Source organism: Choloepus didactylus, chromosome 1 (assembly GCF_015220235.1).
Source record: "Choloepus didactylus isolate mChoDid1 chromosome 1, mChoDid1.pri, whole genome shotgun sequence".
Lineage (NCBI taxonomy): Eukaryota > Metazoa > Chordata > Mammalia > Pilosa > Megalonychidae > Choloepus > Choloepus didactylus.
Window position 1 is genome coordinate 215,002,789 of NC_051307.1, and position 26,457 is coordinate 215,029,245.

The following is a 26,457-nucleotide window of genomic DNA, read 5'->3' on the forward strand; positions in this document are numbered from 1 at the left end:
TATTTTGCTCAAGCTCACACAGCTGCTGAGTAGCAAAGCCAGAAGTCAGTCCCCAGAGCCAGACAGTAAGCTCATCATGATACTCCCTCCGTTAGGAGCCACTCCCTGACTCCCCAGCATTTGAAAATTCTTGTTATCTGCACATCATTAATGACCCATCTGCATGGAGCAACAAGCCATCGGGACAACCCAGACTTTCAGATCTTGATGTTAATGATGAGACACAACTCATCTTGTTTCTACTAGAGTCCACTGGGATAGAACACTGACTAATAAGGCCCCTGCACTCATGGAGCTTACCTTCTAGATAGGTGAGTTAGGCAATAATTGCACAACAAACAAGGGAGGTTGTGTGAGTGAAACCAGTGATCAGAGGACAGCAAGTTCAGAAAAATGGTAAGAGGGGCTGAAGAGGATATTTCTGTAGATTTCACTTATTCATACTTCCCCAACCATCATCCCCATCTAGCCAAGACTCAGCTAACCACAGAAATGACTTATAACCAGTAATGAAGGATAGTCCACAAGTAGTGTGGTGTAGTGCAACACTGGATTCTAAGTTAGGACCTGACATGAACCACTTCCCCTAGGCCAGGCACTAAGCCAGGTGCTGAGGGAACAGCAGTCAGCACAAGAGGTACTGCTCCTGCCTTCATAAAGCTTATAGTTAGGAGGCAAGAGAAGCATTGATGAAATAATTAGAGGTGAAAAGAAGCTGTAAAGAAGTATAAAAAGGAAGTGAAAGACATTGGGCCTAAGCTACAGGAGACTAGAGAGAAGGTCACCATTCCATCACGGACTGCATCTGTGACCCAGAGCAAGACATTTCCCCTCTTTAGAACTGGATTTCTAAATATGCTCTCAAAAAAAAAAAAAAACAACCTTGGCACCCTATGATTCCAACATATACAGATTTTGTGTTATCTTGTCTTTTTTCCTGCCTTGGTCCCCTTGATTCCATTGCTGGCACCCCTACAGCAAGGGCTTTGTTCTTAATTTTCACTGACACATGGCAAAGAGGTCACATCAGCAGAGATATGGGCCAGACACCCTATTAGGGGCAGAAGTGTGGGTAGCAGACTATCTGAGCAGAACCCAGATACAGGAAATGAGAAAAAAAAAAATGGGTGAAACACATGGAACTTGGTGTCCAGAGAGTGTGTTAATGGGAAACAAGGTAGCCTGTGGAGAGAGGAGGCAATAGAGAGGCATCAGCCAGGGCTATAGCTGATGTTCTGGCAAGGAAGGAAAAAGAATACTGGAAGGAGTGCTTGGTGGAAATGCAAGTCAGCAGAAAGGAGGTCTTGACAGCAAAAAGCGAGGCTCCAACCATAGTACTGAGATTCAGTGAGAGGGCCACTAACCAGAGAATAAAATCCAAACTCCACACTTTGCTACATGACCTGGCTCTATGGTCCAGCCACAGAGGCCCTATTTCATCCCTTAGAGCATGCCAAGCCCTTACCCACCCGAAGGCCTTTGTATAGGCTGTTCCTTCTATCCGGTACGCCATTCCACCAGCTCTTCAAATGAGTGGCTCTCTCCATCTGTACTTAGGTCTCAGTTCAAATGCTACTCCTCATGAAGACTTCCTGGACACTCTACCTAAATAGGTTACCCACTCCCTTTTGCTATCACAGTACCTTATACTTTTCCTTCCTACTACATGGCATTTTTACAATTATTTATCAGTTTGTTTTTTGGTTTTATTGTCTTTCTCCTCCACTAGACTAAAATGTCCATGAGGACAGAGACTATGACTGTCTTGGTCACTGATGTGTAACCATGGCTAACACAGTGCTCGGTAATATAACTGGCTCCATTAAATGTTCACTGAGCAAATAAATGAATGATGAGCAAAATGATGACTCAAACCAAAGAACATAGCTGGGACTTTGGAATCCAGTCTGGGGTACCAAGCTGGTCAGTGGTTGTCAAAGCAGGTCCTGACTCACCGGGATCCAGTTATAGTAATAAGTCCACAGTGGGGCCCAAAAACAAAGCAGTGAGGCCCATGAGACACAAGGTCAGAACAACCTTCAGCATTAAGAAAGATTTGCTAATGGACCTGTTGCCAGGCAGACATCCCACACTCCACCTGCCTGCTTGCCTTAATTGGGAGATATTATGTAACCCCTACCCCCGCCCCCACCTCCGCCCCAGCCCACTCTGCACTTACCTGCCTCTAAACCTAGCAGGAGCTGTGGACTGCACTGACAGAGCCTACCACTGAGTGCTCACAAAAACCTAATCAAGTCCAAGTAACAGAGGCTGCTTAAGCATATCACTCAAATCCAATGGTAACTATTCATAATATAGGAAGCAGCTGATACATGCTGTGCCGGTTTGGATGTATTATGTCCCCCAAAACACCATGTTCTTTTATGCAATCTTGTGGGAGCAGATGTATTAGTGTTGACTGGGTTGGAACCCATTGGCTCAGTGTTTCCAAGGAGATGTGACTCAATCAACTATGGGCAAGAACTTACACTGGATTATTTCTATGGAGGTGTTGCCTCATCCATTCAGGGTGCGTCTTTATTGGATCACTGGAGTACTTTAAAAAGAGCCACACTGGCCCAGGTGCAGAGCAACTGAAAGTGACATTTTGGAGAGGAGCTGCAGCTAAGACAGACATATTGGAAGGTGGCTGTTAAAGCTGACACTGAAATTTTGGAGAATGCCATTTTGAAACGCAATCTGGGAGCAAGCAGATGCCAGCCACGTGCCTTCCCAGCTAACGGAGGTTTTCCGGATGCCACTAGCCATTCTCCAGTGAAGGTACTGGACTGTTGATGCCTTAACTTGTATACTTTATGGCCTTAAGACTGTAACTTTGTAACCAAATAAACCCCCTTTATAAAAGCCAATCCATTTCTGGTGTTTTGCAAAAGGTCAGCATTAGCAAACCGGAACACATGCCAAGGGCTTTATAAATACAATCTCATTCAATCCTCACAACAACTATATTAGGTAGTTACCATGATAATCCCTATTTTAAAGATGACGGACCTCAGACTCAGCTAAGAAACTTGTCCAAATTCACATATCCATTAAGCGGTAAAACCACATGCTCTTTGATCTCTCAGTCCAAAAAATAATAAAATCTAAAATATAATAACAATAATAAAAGTAATGGCTAATAATTATTGAGTACTTACTATATGAAAATCACTGTGCTAATATTTTATATAGGTTATCGCTTTTAATTCATATTATGCCCATTTTACAGAGGAAAATAAAACTCTGCAAAGCAAAATAGCTTACCCAAGATCACCCTCACCTGTAAGAGAGCAATAAATGTATTTGTTGTAATACACCCTCTAAACAACACTACTCATTACATTAAAACAGAGTGACAACATGGTAGGAGACATAAAGAGCTAAAATTTGCTATTCAAAGTGTGGTTCATAGACCAGCAGCATCTGCATCACCTGAGAGTTTGTTATAAATCCAGAAGCTTCCCGACTCACCAGGACCCTTGCATACAGTTCCAGGCAGTCCTTGACCCAAAGGGGTTGGACCCAGCTGTTCTATCTGCATTAGGAAGCCAAAAACAACTAATTCCCCTAGGCCAAGGAAACCTTGGCCTGTTGCCTCTCAGAAGTTCAAGAGGCCAGGAGCAGCTTTGGCTCAAAGGGACCTTTATCCCCTGCTCAGGAGAGCCAAGAGAGGGCCTCAGCTGTAGACGCATCTGCAGCTACTGGCTGCTGGAGATTCCTGGCCTTGCTTTTACCCCCCTAAGCCTGCAGAACCCAGCAACTGAGATTTCAGAGTGCAGTGACTACCTGCTGTTTTTCTATCCCCAGCACCTCCCTCTAATCAGGGCCACTCTTATGTTCAGCCATGCAAACTATGAACAGCACAACTCCAGGGGGCTCCATTCACATATTATACATACACCATTCACATATCATAGCATATGTGAATGGTGCTCCCTGGAGCTAGCAATGTGGCAGCTCTGCCCCACTTTGTTTGGGTGAACCTCTCCCCTTCATGGGTAGGCATATGCTTCACTCCTGGCCATTCACAATACCCACTTCCACTGGCTACAGTAATAATTCCAAGTGGTGAGCATATGACATAAGCTGGGGCCCCTACAACCCTCTGTAAAAATTTGGGTATTATGGACAAATAGATATATTTCAGCCTATGTAACTGAATTTTAAGGAAAAAAAACTGAGATCTTTAAAGTAACATACTACATTTGATAATTAAAATGGAAATCTGAGGTACCTAAAATCCTAATGGAAATTTATTTACATGATTTTAACCTATTTGGACTGCTTTCCTACTGGTGGTTCTCTGCCCAGGCTCCAAGGTAGAATCAAATAGGGCAGGTCCCCATCCAGATGGGTCAAGTCTGGAGGGCAGCAGTGGTACATGCAGTGGTACCTCAGTTTCAGGTGTGCTGGACTGTGACTACTCATCTCTCTAAAGTGCCCCAAAGAGAATTTTAAGCATGCCACGTAGTAGTCTATACTTCAAGGCAGACCATCAAAATTAGTAGGCAAAATTCAGTGAAAATTAAACCTGCCTCTTTCATGTGATGTGGTAATTTGCAAGAAGAGACTTAATTTTATTTACATAGATGATGTAAAAAAAAAAAAAATCCCCTTCCCCTCCCCCTAGTCATCTTTCCGTTGTTATCCAAGAGCTCTTCCAAAGCTTCTGTGCCTTTGCTGCTGTCTCTCTCTTGCTGTCTCCCTCAGATCGCCACTGCTTCACTCGTGTGGCTCAGAATTTTGGCAAGAGGTCGAACAGGCATCACCAGTGCTCCCAAGTTGAAAGAAACAACCTTATTCCAGCAGATTCCAATCCCCTCTCCACCTGTCCACAGGGCTCCAAGAACATATATAAACTCCTGTTTCTGGGCTCCATTTTAAACATTTCCCAGCACAACCAAGCAGGTACTATTTTTCAGTTAATACGGAGTCTTAGGATGGCAGCAAGTATTTTTTTTTTTTTTTTTTCAAAACTGAGAACATGGGAAGAAGACTTCAAATCTTCCAGAAAATGAAAATTTGGTTCTTAACACATACCACAAACTGGTGATTAAAAGACTGCAGACTGTATTCCCCTCCAGCCTGTGCCCAACTAAAATATGCCTGCATTAAAACCTCATGAGGGAGCACTGATTCTTCAACATTATCTGTGATGTTTTTTGGCTCCAATAGCTATGAGCCCAAGAAACTGCAAAATATACTGAATTTAATGGAAATCTGATTGTTAGTAAAAAGAGGTAAATCCTCAGTGAGAAACACTAATAAACACATTAAAGGAATATTGTCATCATCTAACTTTTGCAAACTTCTTAACCAGTTCTCAATTTTTTCTTCCATTCCTACTTATTTGTATCAGAAGAAAATACTTACATACAAAATACCTCTAAAATATGTAGTTTTTTAACTGTATTAAACCATCTAGCAAAAACACTCTTTCCCACTTTTTCTCCCTATGGAGTCAACACACTAGAAAAATAGCTACTACATTGTGAAACAACCTTCTAGTGAATGGAGAAGCTCAAGAAGTGCTGAAAAATGAAATTACAAGGTAGGGTAATATAAACTCAGGCCAAGAATATTCCTGGATGCTGAATATAAGGTTTTAACCATCAACAGATACAAACATAAGTAAACACATATCTATAAAGGAAAAAAATGAACTTTTAAGAGGAAAGGGTGCCAAAATATTATGGATAATCCAGAAAATTAAAAGCATTTAATCAAATAGCTTAATTATTCTGCCCTGAAATGAAGGGGGCAGAACTTATTTTAAAAAAGGGAAAAACAATCATTAAAATAAGCAGGCTCTCTGATAGTACTTTGTTTTAAGCTACTGACTTAGAATATAAGAATATTATTAGTAAAAACTGGTTCAGGTACTTTCTCTCCATTAAGAGAGAAAGGAGCTAACTGAGATCCAGAAGGGGAGCCAGTAGGAGCCTTGTTTTTCGTCCCCACCCCTGTGCATAGGTTTTTGCTGAGGGACGACTGCTAGGTTCACTCGCTCCCTTCCCTTTGGCCTGAGACGGCAGAGCACTGCGACAGCATCGAAACATGTCACGACTCCTCATTCCCAGAACCACCATCAGCATAACGGACGCCATCTTCCTCCTCTTCCTCATCAGTGTCGTTGTCGCACAGTCGGAGAAGGTTTGGGCTCATTACGACGCGGTGAGACCATACAGGAGAGGCCTGACGTCCTACGGAGGGCTCCACCTTTCGGAGGACAGCTCCAGGCTGAGGAATGGAAATGCACACATCTCCATACTCGTAGATGTTGGGGTGCCACCTTTTAATCAAGAATCCGAAGGTCTGCTTCCTGTGATCACTTTCCAAATCAACTACCTGCACCCAGATCATTGTTCCAGGCCTCCTTTTAGTGAAATCCAGGCTAACGCAGAGAATGATAACAGTTCCTCTCACTGAAGATGGTACACACTGATTAAAATTTTTTAAATGAAAAAAAAAGAGAGAGCCAGAGAGCCAGAGAATGGGAGTTCCAAATTCAGTGTATGAACTTTGCCCATATTTCTAGGTGACCACTGAAATACTTATATATAGGGCAAACTTCAAACAGACTGGCTTAAGACTAAAAGTGCTGAATGATATTTCAGCTGCCATTCAGTCAAGTTAATTACCTAGTTTATTTTTTAAAAAATCAATAATTCTTAGAAGAACATAACAGAATACAGAGTCTTCATAATGTGCCATTTGATGTCCAGAATACAATCCAAATGTATAAAAAATTGGAAAATGTGACCCATACTCATGAGAAAATGAAATCAACAAAGACCAATTCAAGGTGACTCAAATTATGGAATTAACAAACAAAAAGTTTAAAACAGCAGTTATAACTATGCTTAAGGACATAAATAAAAACATGCTTCTGACAAATGAACAAATGCAAAGTCTCAGCAAAGAAATAGAAACAATTAGAAGAAGAATCAAATGGAAATTTTAGAATTGAAAAATAAAATATCTAAAATAAAAATTTACTAGAAGAGCTTAATAGAAAAAAAGTAGGGATGACAAAAGAAAGAGTCGAGGACTTGAGGATAAATGAATAGGAATTATTCATTTTGAAGAACAAAGAGAAAAAAAATTGAAAAATATGAACAGATCCTCAGGGATCTTTTGGACAATATCAGGAGATCTAACATCAGTAAAATCAGAGTCCTGAGAGTACAAGAGAGCGAGAAGGTGGCAGAAGAAATATTTGAAGAAATAATGGCCCACTTTCCAAAATTTGGTGACAGACACAAACCTACAGATTAAGAAATCTCAACAAAAAAGTATGATAAATACAAAGAAAACCACTTCTATGTACATCATAGCAAAACTGCTGAAAATCAAAGACAAAGAGAAAATCTTGAAAGCAACTGGAGAAAAATAACACATTACACACAGGAAAACAATGATGAGAATTAGAGTGGACTTCTCATCTGAAACAATGAAGGCCAGGAAACATCTTGAAAATGCTGAAACAAAAAAGTATCAATCCAGAATTCTATATCCAGCAAAAATAGCCTTAGAGAATGAATACAAAATAAATATGTTTTCAGATAAAGGAAACAGAACCTCAAGGAAAAATATCATACCTTGCTAACTCCAACTGAACTTATTTAAAGTCACTGTGACCTTAATTTAGGATATTAATTTATCATGCTCTTTTGCTACTCCCAGCTGTTCTGCTACTCCGTTCCACTTTGGCTGGCTGTGATCTGTTCACAACTTCCCCTCTTGCCTAATCCCACTTAAGCCTCCATTATCCTCCAGTGTATCAAAGAGTGTTGAAAGCTGTTGATTGAACCTATTTCTCTTTCACTTTAGGCAACAATCATTTTAATGATCAGTATGACATTAGGAATTTGTATATTCTGGGGCCTTGATGAATTGCTTAAAAGTTTCCTTCACTTCCAGAGAGCAAATTCACTTCACTCCTACCCAGGTGTGTTTCAGACAGAAAAATACCCATAAACTATGGTGCCTTGAAGGCCACTTTATTCCTGACTCTCCTGGTCAAGGAGTGGCTTGCCATGTGGTATCCACATTTACTTCTAATACATTTCTAATTCTAGAAACAATTTCTTAAATACTAAGGGTGCTGCTTTTTAACTTCTCAAAGAAGTAAATTTTAAAACCATCTTTTTCTGTTAGTTTTATTGAAGTATAACAGATACCATGAAATTCACCTCATAAGTGTATGTCTGAATAACTTTATAGTAAATTTGTACAGTTGTACAACCACTACCACAATTGAGATATAGAACATTTTCAACATTTCATAAAATTTTCTCATTCTAGTTGCAGTCAATCCTCATTCCTATCCCTAGCCCAAGGCAACCATTACTCTGCATTCTGCCTCCATAGATTTGCCTCTAGAAATTTCAGGTAAAGGGAATCATCACTTTTGTGTTTGTTTTCTTTCGCTTGGTATGATGCGTTTGAGGTTCATCATGTTGTTGCCTTTATCAATAGTTCATTTCCTTTTATTTCTGAATGGTGTTCCGTTTTGTGAATATGCCACATTTAATTTACCCATTTACTAGTTGATGAACACTTGGATCATTTTAAGGTTATAGCTATTATGAAGTATGTGCCTATGAATATTCACATGTCTTTTTTTTTGATTCACTTTTGTTGGGGTGTGTTCGCATGCCATGCAGTCATGCAGAGCATACATCCGGTTGTTCGCGGTGCCATTGTATGGTTGTGCATTCATTACCGGAATTAATTTTTGAACATTTTCGTTGTCGCACACACAAGGGTAATAAGATTAAGAGTTGAGGTGAGGGAGAGCAATTGAAGTAAAGAACACTGGGTGGTTTTTTTTTTTCTTTCCTCCATTTTTCTACTCGTCCATCCATCCATGCACTGGACGGAGGGGAGTGTGGTCCATGTGGCTTTCCCGGTCGCATTGTCTCCCCTCGGGAGCTACATTTTTGTACGGTCATCTTCGGGATTCGTGGTTTCTGGGTTGTGGTTTGATGGTTTCGGATGTTTATGGCTAGCTGTTCCGGTTCGTTGGAGCCTGGAAAGGGTTGTCTGGATTGTGCGTGGGAGTGCCCACCGGGGTGACCGCTTGTCTCCTTTTGGAGTCTCTCTGCCACTGGGGCTTGTTTCGTTTCCTTTCATGTCCCCCTTTTGGTCGGGAGGATGTTCTCCGTCCCGTGGTGCCGGGTCTGGGTTCCTCCCCGGGAGTCGTGTTCCGCGTTGCCGGGGAGGTTCGCTCCCCTGGGTGTCGGGTCCCGCATGGTGGGGAGGGCATGATTTCGCCTGCCGGGTTGGCCTGGCTGGGGGGAGGGGATCACATCTGGGCAGCGGGGGGGCGTTTGGGGGGAGGCTCTTGGGCGCAGTTGTAGGCAGGCCTGGCCTCTCCTTTGCAGCGGCGGTCTTCCCGGGGGCGGGTCCTATGGTGGGGGGCTCGGCCCGTCGGGCCACCGGTCCCCTATGTCTGTGAGCACATCGGCGACCATCGAGGTGGGGAGGCCCAACGCCCTTGCATTCTCCGCCGGCTACTCAAGGGGGCTCTGTGTATTTTTTTCATTGTTTTTGTTTTTAAATTAACTCTTTTTTTAAAAAATTAACTATATAAAAAAACATACAATAAAAAAGAACGTTTCGGACGGGCCATGGCAGGGGAGTAGGAGGGGGACGGCTCACCTGGGATGACTGCTTTGCTTCCGGCATGTTCCTTCTCTACCCCAAGGAGGTGACCTAATATGGCAGCATTTCTATGAATTTGTTCCTACCATACTATGCCAGTTTGAATGTATTGTGTCCCCCAAATGCCATTACCTTTGTGGTCTTGTGGGGCAGACGTTTCGGTGCTGGTTAGATTTGCTTGGAATGTGTCCCACTCAGCTGTGGGTGATGATTTTGATGAGATGTTCCCATGGAGGCGTGGCCCCACCCATTCAGGGTGGGCCTTGATCAGTGGAGCTATATAAATGAGCTGACTCAAAGAGAGGGAACTGAGTGCAGCTGTGAGTGATGTTTTGAAGAGGAGCAAGCTTGCTAGAGAGGAACGTCCTGGGAGAAAGCCATTTTGAGGCCAGAGCTTTGGAACAGACGCCAGCTGCCTTCCTAGCCAGCAGAGGTTTTCTGGACGCCATTGGCCATCCTCCAGTGAAGATACCCGATTGCTGAGGTGTTACCTTGGACGTTTTGTGGCCTTAAGACTGTAACTGTTTAGCGAAATAAACCCCCGTTTTATAAAAAAAAAAAAAAAAAAAAAAAAAAAAAACTGGTTCAATTTTATTTCAACAATAGTTTAAACCTGTTCAATAATGCTGCATAGCTCATCAAAGCATGCAACATAGTTTCTTTTGAACATGATTTTAATGAGTTAATTTATTTTTCAGCTATAAAGAACGGAACAAACTAATTACCAGGAGAAACACAACCTGAAACTTACATGAAAATCCTGACTCAGGTAAGTACAACTAGGGATACAAGGGGGAGGAAGTGTCCCTGGTAGTTAACCTCAAAAACCTGTAGTTAGTTCATCAAATTCCTCGAGTGCTTGGGCAGTGATGGGGGTTTATCATTTCTTTGACTTCCAAAGCCTTCAAAATGCTACTTTCTAGATATTTCATTCCCCTCACAGACCTTTTACCTGGTAGATAGAGTCTACCAGATTCATTTCATGTTTTTAGAAAAAGTGCTTTTCAATTCTAAATGCACTTTAGAAACCTGAAAACTTAAAAAACTGAAAACTTACAACAAAAAAAAAATTTTTTTAATGCCTGCTCCCACCCTACCCCCCCCACTCTGATTTAATTTATCTGGATATTTGGATGACACCCACCCCAGCTGATTCTAACTTACACCTAAAGCTGAGAACCACAGATTAGTTGGAGTAATCAACCGGGTTAAAATTACGTAAAGAAGATGGCATTATATTGGGTTAAACAAATTTCCCATAGGAGGCAAGGTGCCTCAAATTCCCATCTAAATAATTAAATATATCATGTGAATTAAGGATTCCAAATTTTTTCCATGGAATTACAGAGGCTCTATTGCATGGGCTGCAATATATGTATTTTCACATAGCAATCAAATTTTTACAATGGCTTGAAGAAGTTCTGGATTTCAAATGATAGAGAGAAATGAAAACAGTAGAATTGAAAACAATCTATTCCATCTAGTACTGAAAATATAATAAACAAGGCAACATGGAGCAGGATCATAAAGTTATAATTTTGATTAATAACAAGAGTACAATCAAAGCTCCCATTCATTGAGTGCTTATGTGCCCGATACTCTGTTAAGCACTTTCCATGCGTTACCTCATTGAAAACCGTAAGAGAGGAATTATTATCCCCATTTCACAGATGAGGAAGTTGAGGCTCAGAGAGGTTAAGATATTTTCTCAGAGCCACAAAGCTAGTAAATATTGTCAAAGTTAGAATCCAGGTCTTTTGCTCTATAGAATTCATTCTCTTAAACACATCATCTCTCACCTGGACCATGGCAAGAGTCTCCCAAGTTCTTTTGTTCGAAGTGTAGTCCATGGACCATTATTAGCCTGTTAGAAATACTGAAACCTCTGATCCATTCCCAGTCAGAGATTCATAAGCACGTTAAAGTCTGAAAGCACCAGCCTAACTGGGCTTCCCACACTGACTACCCACACTGAATTCTCTCAGAAATTCATTCTCCGCAATGCATCCAGAAGGACCTTTTTAAAAAAACAAATCTGATTATTTCATTCCCCCATTTAAGACTGCTCAATGGTTTCCCAATGCCCTTGGAATAAAGTCTAAAATTCTTTTAAAATACAAATAACCGGATAATATCGCCCATGCCTGTCTCTGCAGCCTCATGTCCTTCTTCTCCCTTATCCATTGACTTTTATACCCCAGATACACAGGCCTTCTTTTTGCTCATCAAATCCCAACTATCTACCTACCTTCTTACTCTCCTTCCTCCCTTCCTTCCTGTGTCCCTCCCTTCCTCCCTTCTTTCCCTCCTTCCTTCTTCTAAGCTCTTCCTAGGCATGAAACATACTACCACCTCCATCACCATCACCACACTCACTGTTATATCTCCAGTGCATTGCACAGTGCCCAGCACAGAATAAATGAATTGAATGACTACAGTTTAGGATACTGAGGACCTCAGCTATTTCCTTCTTCCATCCCCTTTACTATTGCTGTGATCTTCACTCCCATTTCTCCTACCTTGTCCCTTGGATTACATCTTCTCTGTAACTCACCTCCTTATCAATTGAAGTTGACAGCTTTAGAAAGAAACACTGCCAGGTCCACACAGCCATTGCCTAGGGATTACTCCCCAGCTGGTTGGCAACCCCTTCACTTTGACCCTGAGGCTCCAATCCTTTTTAGAAGTGGAAAGAAGGTGCCACTGATAGGAGCAGGCTGCTTTTCCATGTGAGATTTATTATATAGATGGACTCATAGATCAAGGGTCTCTCAGCAGGCAGAACCAAGCCAAAAGTTTCACTATCTGCCTATACAAGAAAGCATCACTACACTGACAAGATGGGTTATCAAAAGAGTTGTGGGTAACTTCATATTTAAAATGCTATGGACAAGCTTGCTACACTAAGAAAACAAATAGCAAGCCTTTTTATAAAAAACATATCTACCTCAAGTTTAAATCTTCAGTAAACCTGAATTTTCATATATCAAGTTTATATTAATAATAACAAAAAGGAAAATCTACTATTTGTCTATTGAATGCAAGCTACTGAGCATCTGGCAACATGCTCAAAGCTTTAAACACACTATCTTATTTAATCTTCTTCATCACTACATGAGGTAGAAATGCTTAATTACCCCTATTTTACAAAAGAGGAAACCAAGGGCAGAGTAACCTTAGAGGAAGGCTGGATTCAGATCACAGGCCTCTAGACCACCACTCTCTATTCCTTCTCTGCTATATTTTGCTATTTTGGATTGCTTTCTCATCTGAGAAGTTCCAGACATGGACATCCCCAAATAGATAGCCCCTTGGAGGATGGCCTCAAAGGCCGAGATTTTTCTCTGCAATGTAGATGTTGAAAGGAAAGTAACATGCAACATCATCTTATATTTCAAAGCCTCGTTTCTACATTAAAAGAGAAAACTGAGATTCAAAGAAAAGACGTAGGAACAGAGCTCAGGGGCACTAGTGAATGCAAATCTACAAATACTTTTTCAGTGCCTAAGAATGGTCAGGCACTGTGGGAAATGCCAAATGATCAGACTGTCAGTTGTCAGAGTGCTGGGGGGAGGGAGAGGGAACAGGGAGAACTTTTCCCACAGGGACTGTTTCCAGGAATGTTTAGCTAATAATTTACAAAACTGTTACTTTATTATCTAATTATGTAGAAATCATCTTTCACACAGAAGAGGTGAGAGTTACCTGCTTTATTATCTGTGAATACATAATCAAAAGGGCCAATGTGTCTTCTAAAACGAGTTTTGTATAATTCAAACAGCTCGTGTGTTCACTACTTCTGATACCTTATATTAGAGAATCAAATTTTCATGTCTGTGAATTCAAACTCAATGTCTGATTTTGTTCCCAAGTGTCTGAAAATACAAAAGAGAAGAATATTGGGAGCCAAAACAAGACTAATTCTCAAAATAGAAATGGAGCATACTGAAGCTGTAGATATATAAAGATGTAGACATAGAAATTTTTCCTAAAGCATTTCCACCAACTTTTGCAGGAATGAAGCTAGAATGAAGTAGAAGAAAGCATGAGCCTGAAAAGATCACACACAGTACTGTTTGACCTCAACACAAGGGCATGAGATGAAAACTGTGGACCATTTTGTGCCCTGTTCTCATTTAGAAAATAAAACATTAGATTAAATGATCTGTAAGGTCCTTCTAGCCCTAAACCATTAGGTACTTTTCATTCATGTGGCCCTTGCACCTAAAAAGAGATGAGCATATAAAGATGTTCGAAAAATATTTGCTGAATTAATTAATATTACCATCTTATCAATAATAAGGAAAAAAATTTACAACAATTGGTTCTGGCCTATGACCTAGAAAGGACAAACTAGATTGCTATTCATCTGGTGCTCCTGTTAGCTGACTTCTGGAGGAATGAAAGTAACTCTGGACTTGGAAATAAAAGATGTTTCGGTCTACACTCATCTCTGACACAAACCAACTATGCCACCTTGGACAAGGTGCTTTACCACCTGGGACAGTTTCCTCATCTCTAAAAGAAAGGGATTATAAAGCTATGTATAGATAACATTTGTGAAACTTTTATTATATGACAGGAACTGCTATAAGACCTTTGCCTTAGATTTAAATGGTCTCACAATTTTTGCCGCTCTAACATTTAATGCCTAACTACAGAGGCAACACAGTATAATGGAAAGATTCCAAAATTTGAAAGGCTGTGCTTCCTCTCAGCTCTGTAAGGCAGAGTCTATATATATATATATATATATATATATATATATATATATATATACACACACACACATATATGTATATATCTATATCAAGAGAGCGATCGAAATCTAGAGACATACATACATATATATGATTATTTTATATATATATATATGTATAATTGCATAAATAACTACTAGCTGTGTGATTGCAGACATCTTCTCAAGCTGTTTCCTCATCTACAAACGGTAGATACGGTATTATTAAAAGAGATAATCAACGTGAGCATGTTCTGTAAATTGTCAAGCATTAGCTTCGTTTGAAAACATGCACATTCTCTAATACTTGAAACAGCGTATACAACCATCTAAGGAACCCAATAATTACTAAATAATTACTAAACAAAGCTCTGTTCCTAAGTCACAGAAGGTGGGTAAAGAAGCTGGTAGCCACGAGCGCAGGGCCACATGGGAGTTGTAGTTCCGAGTCGTCAGGTTGCCCCACAGAACGGCTGGAACTGAGACTTCAACTCCCATCAGACAGCTCGCCGCACCAAAGGGGACGCCGGGAGGTGGAGCACCCAGCCGCTAGATAGCGAGACAAGGTTTCAACTCCCAGATTCCTCCGTCGAACAGGTGGGTGGCCGTTAAGATGGAGCCAGAAAGGAAAGGGTTCAGGCACACGCAGCTTAACGGGTTCGAGTCGGAGCCGCCCTCGAGAATCCGGGGCCAGCACAGGTCAAAGCCCCTCTAAAACAACGACTGGGAGTATTTCCTGCTGGGCCCCAGGACGTTTTTGAGAGACCCAAAATAATAATTACAGTAAGTTTGCAAGTGACAAACTTTGACAAGCCTGATCTCGTTTAGATTTCGGCCTCATCCTTGGGCAACGAGGACAGGAAGTGTTAGCTCGGTTTTTCCCAGATAAACGCCGTGAGGTTCCGAGAGAACGAGTGCCTGGTGCAAGGTTACAAGTGGCTCGTGCAAGGTTACGCAACAGAGGCAGATTTAAACCTAGAAAAGGGGCTGCAAATCCAGGTCAAGTTTTACTATCCTGCCTCCTACTTTCCCACACATAGATCTAGTACCTTAAGCACTAAACCATAAAATATGCATAAGAAAATCCAACAGGGTACTAATTAATTCCCCTACTATAAGAATTCGATGCTTTTCTGTTTTTTAAATTACTTCCGAATATACAGCCTACCACTGCCCTGGTTTGTTGATGCCTTGGGCACGTGTTCAGCCCGCCTTTTGGAGAACCCAGCGCTGGGTATTTAACAATGACCTGACAGGCAGAAATTCCTATTATTTGCCTATGAAACTGCCAAACCATCCGAAAGCGGCAATGTCAACTGCACCACCAGCGCCAGGAGCTGGGGCGTTCTTGGCTCCGTTGGCGTAGCTCCATGCCTCAGTTTCCCCATTTGCAAAATGCACTGGGGACAGTCGGGTTAGGGCTAAGGTGAGTCCTCCAGAAATGGAGCGCCTCCGTCCCAGCCCTGAGAAGGGGGGCTGGGGTGGGGGCGGGAGGGTCCTCCGAACAGACTCCCACCTCCGGTAAAGGTGGCCCCGTTCCCGCCTCACGAGGCCGCCAGGGTAATGACCAGAAGCGCCTAGAAATCAAGACTCTTCGCCCCAGAGACATTCTTCCACTTGGGCTTATCCCCCGTCCCCTACCTTCCGAGATCTTGGCTGCTGGAAAGCGTAAGGCAGAGGGAGGGAGCGCCGCCTGGGCCTGGGCCTGTGCCCACTGGAGCGCCCGCCTGAGAGACCCGGGAGCAGAGGGCAAAAAGTCCCGCGACTGGACGAAGCGGAAAACTACAGCTCCCATAGAACCACGCGGCCGCCCGGTTTAGGACAGACGCAGAGACCAATAGGCGCAGAGCATGCGCCTAAACTGACCCAATCAGAAGCCAGAACCAAGCACCCCTGATTCAGGGCGGGGAAAGGCAGTCTCACAGGAGAGAGCCTGAGGTGAGAATGCTGTTGGGTTTTTGTCAGAAATCGCACAACTTTCGCCTGTGTCCAGGTGGAGAAAGGAACGATGCTTTTCAAATGAAATGGAAAGCTTTGTTGCATTTTTGCTTCCGTCTTTCTTCTTATAACGCGCTTAACTTACGCTTCCCTCACTGCTCCCACAGGCTGGATTTTCTTTCACTTCTTCTCCCCACTCCGGATCTTTCTTGATTTCTTAAGCCTTCATTTCTTTAAGGTTCCCTCTCAGAATACGGACTCGCAGGCCCTGATTTATCCACTTTATGATTATATTCGGCCTTCTCTAGCACCCTAACTAAATTTGCCCTACAGCGTCCCTTCCCCTTCCGCATTTGTCATTACCTAGCTTTGTACATAATTTACTTATTAATGTTTTCTCTCATCTCCTTCGCCCACCAAAATGCAAGATTCACGCAGATGGAGATTTTTATTTTGGTCACTGTAGTAAGCCCCTAGAAAATTGCCTGGCACATGGTGGGCACTCGGCGAATATATTTTGAATAATTGAATGAAATCTAGAGTGACCTTTTTCTCCTATTCTCCCTTGCTCTGATGCAGATCAATTAAACCCTTCTCTGACCACCAAGAGTTGCTAGTGCTCATTCCCCCGCCCCTCCTCCTTTTTTTTAAATTCAACATCATTCCTCAAAATATCTGAGCCAGATGCATGTGCATGCTGAAGAAATTGAATCAGACCCCATTCCTAACCTCAAGATACTCTTGGTCCCGTGGAGTAATAAGAGGTAAAGTTTGCAGTAAATGCAATTGCAAACTGCAGAGCAGCTAAATGACTTGCACGTGCTCATACAGTAAGCCGTAACCAGAATCCTGGCCTTCAGACTTGTTAATACACCATGCTGCTTCCCAGAGCAGCTTGTCTTCTTCAAGCTGCCCCCTTCCATTCTTTTCTTAACTTCCCTCCCATTTCTGGGTCCAAGGAAGGAGAGATATTTGCAAGTCACTCTTTTACATTTTAAAAGGGAAAAACAAAGAGCAATACACTTGAATACTGAAATATGTCCCTACTTTCCCTGGCACCATCTTTTTTTTTTCCACTCCCACTTTTTTCTTTGCCCTGGTTCATTACATTCATCTGATTACACCAACTCTTAGCTCTCTCATCCTTTACAATGTTTGAACTCCACGGAGAGTAGGAAGGTGTCCTACAAAGTGTCCTGGTGTGAAAGACTGATGTCCTTGGAAGTTTGACTCTCAAAAAAGAATGTCACTCTGGACTATGGTCACTTTACAGGTCATCACACAAACATGCCACATAAAATGTTCGAGAATTGTGAACAATAAGGTGAAATTGATAACAATTACAGATAAAACAGCAGAAATGTGATCAACATATGATATAAACTAATTTTGTGCATAGGGATTAAAACCCCTGTTCAGTCTTGCTAGCTTAATCTTATGTCAATCTGGTGTTGTTTCCTATAATACAACAGTTCTTTCTAGCTTTTATGAGCACAAATGCAGCTCAGCAGTCCCAACTTTTCTCAAGCTGATTGGCATGAGAGATTTCAACATGTCTCGGCAGCCAGACTAAACATGGAAGAAATCACTGAACCATATGAAATTGGAAACTTCAACAACTAGACTCTCTTCCTGAGAAAGTATCAGTCTATAATTAAATCTTCTATTTAGCAATCAAAAGGTAAATGTTGAATGTACTCAGGATCTAAACAGTGGTATCTAATGATTATTACACCATTGTCAGGCGGCCTAGTATGAGAGTTTAGGTATTACTTGAGCTGTGGATGAGGCTGACTGCTGGGCCAAAAGTCAGCTATGACCTTCAGCAGAACATACATCTGCAAACAGCATTAAGACATATGGCACTTGTCTCGGACCCAGGACATCCAAGTACTAAAACAATCCATGAGGGACGACTATCTAATCTGCAACTTGACTAAATAATTAACTGGAGATGGTGCCTTAGTTTGGGTTCATCCAGAAGCAAATCCTGAGACAGCCATTCAAGTGCAAGTATTTATGTGGATTGTAATTGCAGTAAACACCAATGGGACAGTAGAAAAGTGTGATAAGGAAGGGAAGACAGCCAGGAAAAATGACAACAACATATATATATATATATATATATATATATATATATATATACATACATACATATACTATCAAGCACCTTAGCACTCAGTATAGGCTACTGGAGCTTAATCCTCCTGGGAAATTCTGGGAAACAATATGGAACACATGTCTTAGGCAGAGTTATTTCACCAAGAGACAAGATAATCAGGTTATTAGAATACCATTCCCATGAGGAAGTGATTAAGGACTGATTTCAGAAGTTAAGTCCCTGGCTTTTCTGACCTGCCATATGAGCAGGCAGAGCTGCCTCCATGACCAGAAAAAGCCAGAGATATGGGTGCTAGCATTGGAAGTCAAGCTGTTATGCACTGAAATGAGAAGGACCTAGAGAATGCTGACAGGGCACCCATAGTATCTACCACAAGTGGCTTTGGTTCACTACAAACTTAGCTGAGATTAGCTGAATGAGGTACATACAAGAAGCAGGTACATAAAAACAAACAAACAAACAAACAAAAAAACAGGCAATCTACCACTGTTTCTCATCGAGTAAACAAAAAATATAGACAGCCTTTTCTAAATCCTCAGTAAGACATATAAGCCAAACAAAAACAACAAAAGCCACACTTGCACTGAGAAATTTGAACTCTTTAAAGATCTAAGGAGGCACTTCAGGGGAACTGAGGGGGGCAGTGTAGGAGAGGAGTAAGGAGATCAAGCAAAGAGAAAAGGGTATTTAAAGAAATATTGCTAGAGACAATGTATTGTTCATTTTGTACTGTTTAGGAAACACAAGTAAAGCACTTGGGATTTTTTGAGTAATTAACATTGAGTACATGCAGACTGTGATCTTTAGTTCTAAAGTGTGAAAAACCTATGTGAGTTATGCTGTTATAGCACTTCTTCATAGCCAATTGCTCTACTTGTAACTACATTCACCATTTATTTGTCTTTTTTGTTTATCATCTTTCTCCCCCAAATACAGTGTAAGCTCCATGAAGGCAAGAACTTTGTTTCTGCCTTATTCCCTGTTGTGTTTCTTAACATTCCTAGCATATAGTAGGCACTCAATAAATATGTGGTCAATAAATGAATGTGTTACAGCCACAAAAAAAAAAAAACAAGTAGGTACTAGAAAGCCTGGCATTTGCACCACTTGTAACATTCAGCTAAGCCACAAAAAAAGAAAGGCAGAAGTAATCTTCTGTTTTCGTCTTCTTGGCTGCTCAAGTAAACATCATGCATTGGGTTTGCTTAAACAAAGGGAATTTAATGGCTCATGATTTTCAGGCTAAGAGAAGGCCAAATCAAGGCAATGCTTTCCTCCCAAAGACTGGTGTTCTTGGGCTGGCTGTGGCAATACTTGGTTCTTGTCTCTTTCACACTGCAGTGACATGGTGGCCTCTCCATTCTCTCCTGGGTTCCATTGACTCTCCGCTTCCATCTGCTCCCTTTCTGGCTTTCTCTCTCTCTGTCTGAATTTCATTCTGCTTATAAAGGACTCCAGGAATAGGATTAAAAAAACCATCCTAATTAAGTTGGGCCACACCTTAATGGAAGCAACCTCATCGAAAGATTCTACCTACAATGGATTCACATCCTCAGGAATGGATTAAGTTTAAGAACATATTTTTCTGGGATACATAGCTCCAAACCACCACAACCCCCAATAACCTCCCATTATCACAAGCTGGGGACCATCCTGATGTATAGACAGCCTGGTGGTCACTTACTATTCGTCTGCTAAAGCCAAACACTCCAGCAACATTCTTTTCAATCACATAGGATTTGCAAGGAAATCTTTACCATGGAAACAGAATTTCAAAACTAGAAAGGACTTAGAGGTCAAATAGTTCAACCTGCTGCATAATTCATCTCAGCTGTATGTTATAGGTCATAATCCAGTCTTTCAGACAAGAATCTTGGGGGGATTTATTTAATTGGAAATAACATATCTAATATGAAAATACCATTTTAGAAATAAGAAAAACTATGCATTGTTTTGGTATTACAAAATATAGAAAGGTCGGGAAACAGCTGTGCCCAAATGCTCCAGTCTCCTTCACAAATTCCTCAACCCATTACCATTTAGCTTTTTCACTGCTGTTGGAGAATTCTGGTTGCTAGTAAGAGCCATCTCATGATATGCTGAAAATGCTCTAAATTTTCCCCTATCTTTGTTATTTTCTTGTCTTATTCATCCCTTTGTTCTGTTTTAAATGCATTCCTTGGGTAGACTTGTTCATCAGATATTTAGAGATCAGTCTATTCCCTATAGTTAGTGAACATATGCATGCTGTCTCCTTTTAACTGTGCCTCATAAATAATCACACTTAATCCTTCTTACTGCCATCTTTTGCAATCATCTTCCAGTTATCTAGAACATAAGGTGCATAAAACTAAGCTCAGTGTCCAAGCTGTGATCTCACTAGGGTGGCCCAGAGATAAACTATGATTTTTCATCACTCTCTTTCAAGAAATTATACCTTGAAATTATGCCAACACATTGCAGCTTTAAAGACATTTTTATCATTCTAGAGGAGAAACACCATTAAAAGCATTTCTTAAAACATGTATTTCTTTATTAGGGGACTTAGCGCAGCATGGTATGCATCCTCAACTCAGTACAGTTTGTCATGTACTAAGGCTTACTTTGTGCCAGCCACTCTGCTAGGGGCTGGGATTCTCCAGTGAACAAGATGCAGTCCCTGGAGCTTGTACTGTAATGGAGACTATAAACAAGTAAACAGGCTATTACACCTCAATGTGATGTCCTATAAATGGGGTCTTAAAGGATGCGTTGATTCTGCTACCTACATGGAGAAGATGGGGGTTCCAGGCAAAGGCAACAGGGCACATGCGGAGCACCAGAGGTCAGTCAGGGTAGATTTGTCAGTCTACAACCCAGAGAGGAAGTAGGGCAGTGGTGAGACTGGAAGAGGCCTCAGGATCAGCTCACGAGGATCTTGTAGACATAATTTTTAGTTTACTCTATAAGCAATTGGGACCCCTAAACTATAAAATGAATTGTTTAATTTTGAAGCAAAAAAAACATTCATTCAACAAATATTTAGAGTGTCTACTATATGCCAGGCATTGTTCTATGCACTATAGAAGCAGCAGTAAATAAGTCATAAAAAAAATCCCTATCCTCATGGAACCTACTTCTCATAGAGAAGACAGACCATACACTCATGTACAAAATTAGAATATATTATTGGTGTTGATAAATGTTATGAAAAATAATAACAAAGCAGAGTAAAGGGCTAGAAAATGATAGGTGGTCTTTTAGGTAGAGTGATCAGCTTCTTTGAAGAGGTGTTAACTGAAGAAAGGTCTCAGTGTAGTGAACGGGCCAGGTAAGAGGAAATTGGGGGAAGAAGATCCAGATAAAAGGAACAGTAACTGCAAAAGCCATGCGGGAGGGATAAGCATGGCTTGGTGGAAGAACAGCAAGGAGGCCCCAGTGGCTGGAGAGGATAGAATGACAGAAAAAGTAGTAGGAGATGAGATCAAAGGTAACCAGAAGCCAGATCATGTAGAGCACTGTAGATATAGTAAGGTCTTCAGGGAAAATGTTAAACTATTCCATCAGTGTAGTTGCCAGACAGTGTATATATTGTGATGCATTTGTGTAAACATAAAAGAAGGTTGTGTGTTACATGCATATATACTTAATTATCAAGGTCCACATCCCTCATCCAAACATTTGGGACAGATGTGTTTTGGAAATTAGTAATTTTGGAGTTCTTAGAAAACACAGCAGTCTTCAGACAGCATCCAGTCAGCAAACATATTAATATTTCTGCAAAAAAAAAAAACTTATTAAATGTAAATGTGCTAAACAAACACTAGAAACAAACCCCATATCAGGTCAAATGATTTTGGTTTTCAGAGCTTTTTGGATTTGGGGATTGTAGTTAAGGGATTGTGGACCTGCACTTATATAGAAAACTTCTGGGAGCATCACAAGTGATTGTGAACACAGTTGGAAGAATGAGACTGGGTATTGGTGGCAGGAGTATCTTTTATTCTATTTATACCATACCAAGCTGATTAAAAAAAAAATGTATTATTTATCTAATTGAAGTAAAACTATCTTAAATAAAAAATAAAGTAAAATGTCAATAGTAATGTTTTAACTCATGTAGCCTTTGGGTGTTCAATAATATGATGGTGTAATTGGAAAATATCTTAAACAAAAAATGTTCTAGAAGATTTTGTATGTGCATTACAAAATCACTTTTAAATTTGATAATTTTGATCATGACATTCAATTTTACTGTTTCCTCTTATGCTTTTCAGAGTTTTATTTTTTAAATGTGCTTGTGGAGTGATGAGAGTCATAGTATCAAAATTATTGTAAAAGGGATATGAAAATTATTTCTAAAATTAATTATAAAATGTGGTTTTTTTAATTGTGATAAATTGTAATTCCTAATGTTCCAAGAAGATTCTTCTGTTTCTCATAGAACAAGGTCCATTCTCAGGACTTGTGGCTGTTTCTGTTTTGTTTTATTTTGTTTTGTTTTTAAAGGCAAATCTGTAGGATTTTTTCTGTTTTGATAACAGGATGTCATGCTTGTGACAAATACTTGCCTGAAAGAGATTTATAATGTACAAGCCCCTAAAATATTTAGACATTTTTAAGTTGCAATTTGCAACCTCCGTATTTCCCACAACTCTCCCCCAACAAAAATTCAGAGAGATGTATTTAACAGACGCCGAGCTTCACAGTGAACGTTACTGGCTGTGTAGCTGAAAACTGTAATTAGCCATGCCTCACTGATTCATACATGAATCGTTTTGAGGTTTATTATTCCACTGGAATGTTAATGAACATGAATACAAAATACTCAGAGAGATTTTCTTTTTTTTCTTGGTAAAGTACATATGGTAAGGGGAAAAAAACATTTAAAATAATTAATGATAAAATACTTCACGTCTATAACTAGACCCTTGATTTTTTGAATAGTAAATAAGAGTGTATAATTCATTGGAGCGTCTTCTCTATGATGTACCCAGTGATTTTACAAGCATTAATTAATTAAGCTTCAGGAACTTTACCAAGTAAATGTTAATAAAACCCAGGAGGCTAAACTTTTCCAACCTTTGCTCCAGTTTCCAGGTAAGAAACTAGCTGACTAAGATGCTTCCACATCATCAAAAACAGAATGGGCGTAAAACCAACATTCATTGAGAGTCCAGGTGACATTTAGGAGTAACATTCTCTTATGAACCTAGTTGAAAATAAAAGTGATTTAGGAAAAATGATATTTCAGCACTGCCTTAATCTAGCAGGGATTCTTCTTCGTGAGGAAATTAAACCAAACACAAACTGGGAGGATGACTTAACTGGGCCTACTTCTGCATTTAGGGTCAACAAAGCATACTGTAAATGGAAATCAGATTGCTTTAGAATCCAAGAACAAACTCTACTTTTGACCTTTAGAAAGCTCATGATGTATATGCCCACAAAATAAACAAAATAATTTCAAAGTAAATTCGTTGAGTGCACCTGACCTTTGAAACAGAGCAGATGATGTTAATCAGATTTGTACAACGTTAATCTAGCTCAGCCTCCATCTCTCCATATATTTTTAAAATATCATAAAACAGAATCTCACAACAGGAGAGCTTTCAAATAGGAATAGATTTAGAAAAGGAACAGAATGCATGACCTTGCTTCAAACAATGATGTATAACTCAAACATGTAAATAAGTGGACATTATGACTATAAACCAATATACTGTGCTCCTGAGGAAAAATGACTGGTTAAAAATATTTACCTAAGCATACTTAGGCAGCATCTCAATATTACAATAAAATAAAGTTTGAGCCCTGATACCGTGTAAGGTATCTGAGAGGCAACTTTAAGTTGAAAATGGCCTGCACATTTTAAAAAGTATTCCACCTGATCCAGCCATATGAATCCGGCATTGTGGACTTTAAATTTTTGAGCCATGGCCTTTCTAGAATAGCCAGGTAAAAAACTTGGTGGTTTGCTTGTCTGCTCAGCATCACTTCCTTTGGAGAACTAACACCTATCCCATTCCACAGCAGACCTGCTCAATCCAAGTGGCTCAGATGGAACTGACCACATTAGTTCCAGCCCAAAGTGGGGAGATGGGGTGGTTACAAATGCAAGCTTGACCAAATCACTCCATGCTATTTGGTCACAGTAATTGGTTTGGGGATGAGCATGTGACCCAAGCTAAGCCAGTCTCATCAGGTGTTTTCACATAGAGATCAAGAAAGGTAGTCTCATTTTCTTCAGGATCACAGACTGTAATGATGATACAGACTGGGGCTACTGGCTGTCCTGCCCTCCAGGAATTAAGTCAAACAGGAGCAAGTAGAGCTGAGAGATGAAGACAGGATTAGGACCCAGCTGAACTGCATCCCAAATCCAATTGTGCCTGAAGCCACACTTTAGCGAGGCCAGCCATTTACATGAGCCTTTTCTTGTTTAAGTTTGTTTGAATTAGGTTTCTGATCCTTGCAGCCAAAAGAGTCCTAACTAATTCACAAAATTCAGCTGGCAGATGAACTTTTAAGCTGCCCAGAATAAGGGCGTGAAATGAAAAGGATAATACTCTCCTATTTGATTGGAACTTGGGAATTTTCAAGACTTGTAGTGACACCAGCCTTTGGTCTATCAGTACCAAATCTATATGTGTGCATGAGGCCCACTCTAATCATTGAAAGAATTAGGGTTGTCTAGCCTGAAAAAGACAAGGGAAGATGTGCTTGCTGTCCTCACATGTGTGAAGGTCTTCTTGTGACAGAGGGGTTGGATTTATAATGTTGTGTTAAAAGTCAGCCCAACATATCTTGTCAGTAAGAGAAATATTTTGTACAAAATGAGGAATAACTTCTCTAACAATGAAAGCCATCCTGGGAGAGATAACATGACCTTGTACCAGCAAGACCACAGAAGGCATTTCTCTGCTGAGTGAGAGATTGGACAAAATGACATCTAAAATCCCATCCAACTCTATTTTCCCTTGAGTCAATCAAAGTTTGGTCATGGTGATGATACTTGTAATTTATCAAAAAGTCACCTCAACCTTTCAGCAAATCACAAATCAATAGAAATCATATAAAAGGTGATATACAATAAGGGGAGTGTCAGAAAAGATTTCTAAGAGCGGATGATAATTGCACAGTTTTAAAAACAAATGGGAGGTGTTTTACATGCACTTATACCACTTGAACAACACTCCATTCACCACTAATTCTTTAAGAAGCTATTTATCCCTATAATCATTTGCTATTAAAAATATATATTTATATAAAATCAATCTATTAAAGTATACTATAAATTAATCAAATGTCCCCATGTCCTGAGTGTTTTCCTGGGCATATCATTAATAAGCATTAACACAAGTCTATACTAGATGCTCTAGGCCAGTGAATGAGGGTTCCCCAATTATTGTGCTCTACAATTCAACCCTGAGTTGAGGGTGTTCTAAATACAAGTTGATTCTCTTTCTGCCATTATTTTGTGTGCTGGCAATTTAGTCCGTGTCCTCAAAAGTACTTTTGACATGCAAGGGTTAACAAAAGGTATGAGAGTGATAATGCTTGATCTACCACAACAAAGCCAATGGAAGCAGCACCATGTTAGGCATTAAAATGAAAATTTTATAGACGCTCAGGGCATCTTCAAGAAATGTTTGGAAAGACTGAGGTAGGCAAATGGGGTCTGATAGATATCCTTTGATGTGACAAAAGGCAGAGTAAACACCCTGTAAACACCTCATCCAAGGAGAATCAACAACAATGGTAGGAAAGTTACTTAGAGGAAATATTGTCAGAAGACACATCATGATTTAAGGAATTTTCAAGAGAACAGAAGTGTGGTTGCCGTGTGTAGTGTTTTAACACATCTCCGTAGAGACAATGATAGGGAGACCCAATACAATGCTGATCACAGCAGCACCCCCCTTTCTCAGAATGGAACACCCCATCTCTCTCCTGCCTTCTCTCCAAACAGGTTTTATAACTACAAAAACCCAAGTGAGAAAAGGCA

The 26,457-nt window shown here is 40.4% G+C and overlaps 1 protein-coding gene and 1 long non-coding RNA gene across 7 annotated transcripts in view; one reads left to right on the top strand and one right to left on the bottom strand.

The window, feature by feature from the left end:
• FHIT (fragile histidine triad diadenosine triphosphatase) overlaps positions 1 to 16,190 on the bottom strand; it is a 1,654,094-nt gene extending 1,637,904 nt beyond the window's left edge. For all 6 annotated transcript variants that reach the window (XM_037799421.1, XM_037799416.1, XM_037799397.1 and 3 more), the window contains exon 1: positions 16,052 to 16,190. The gene's annotated coding sequence lies outside the window, so the exon portion shown is untranslated. The remainder of the gene's footprint in view (positions 1 to 16,051) is intronic.
• LOC119506433 overlaps positions 14,937 to 26,457 on the top strand; it is a 62,205-nt gene continuing 50,684 nt past the window's right edge. Inside the window, exon 1 of the long non-coding RNA XR_005210993.1 lies at positions 14,937 to 15,007. This is a non-coding gene — a long non-coding RNA (uncharacterized LOC119506433). The remainder of the gene's footprint in view (positions 15,008 to 26,457) is intronic.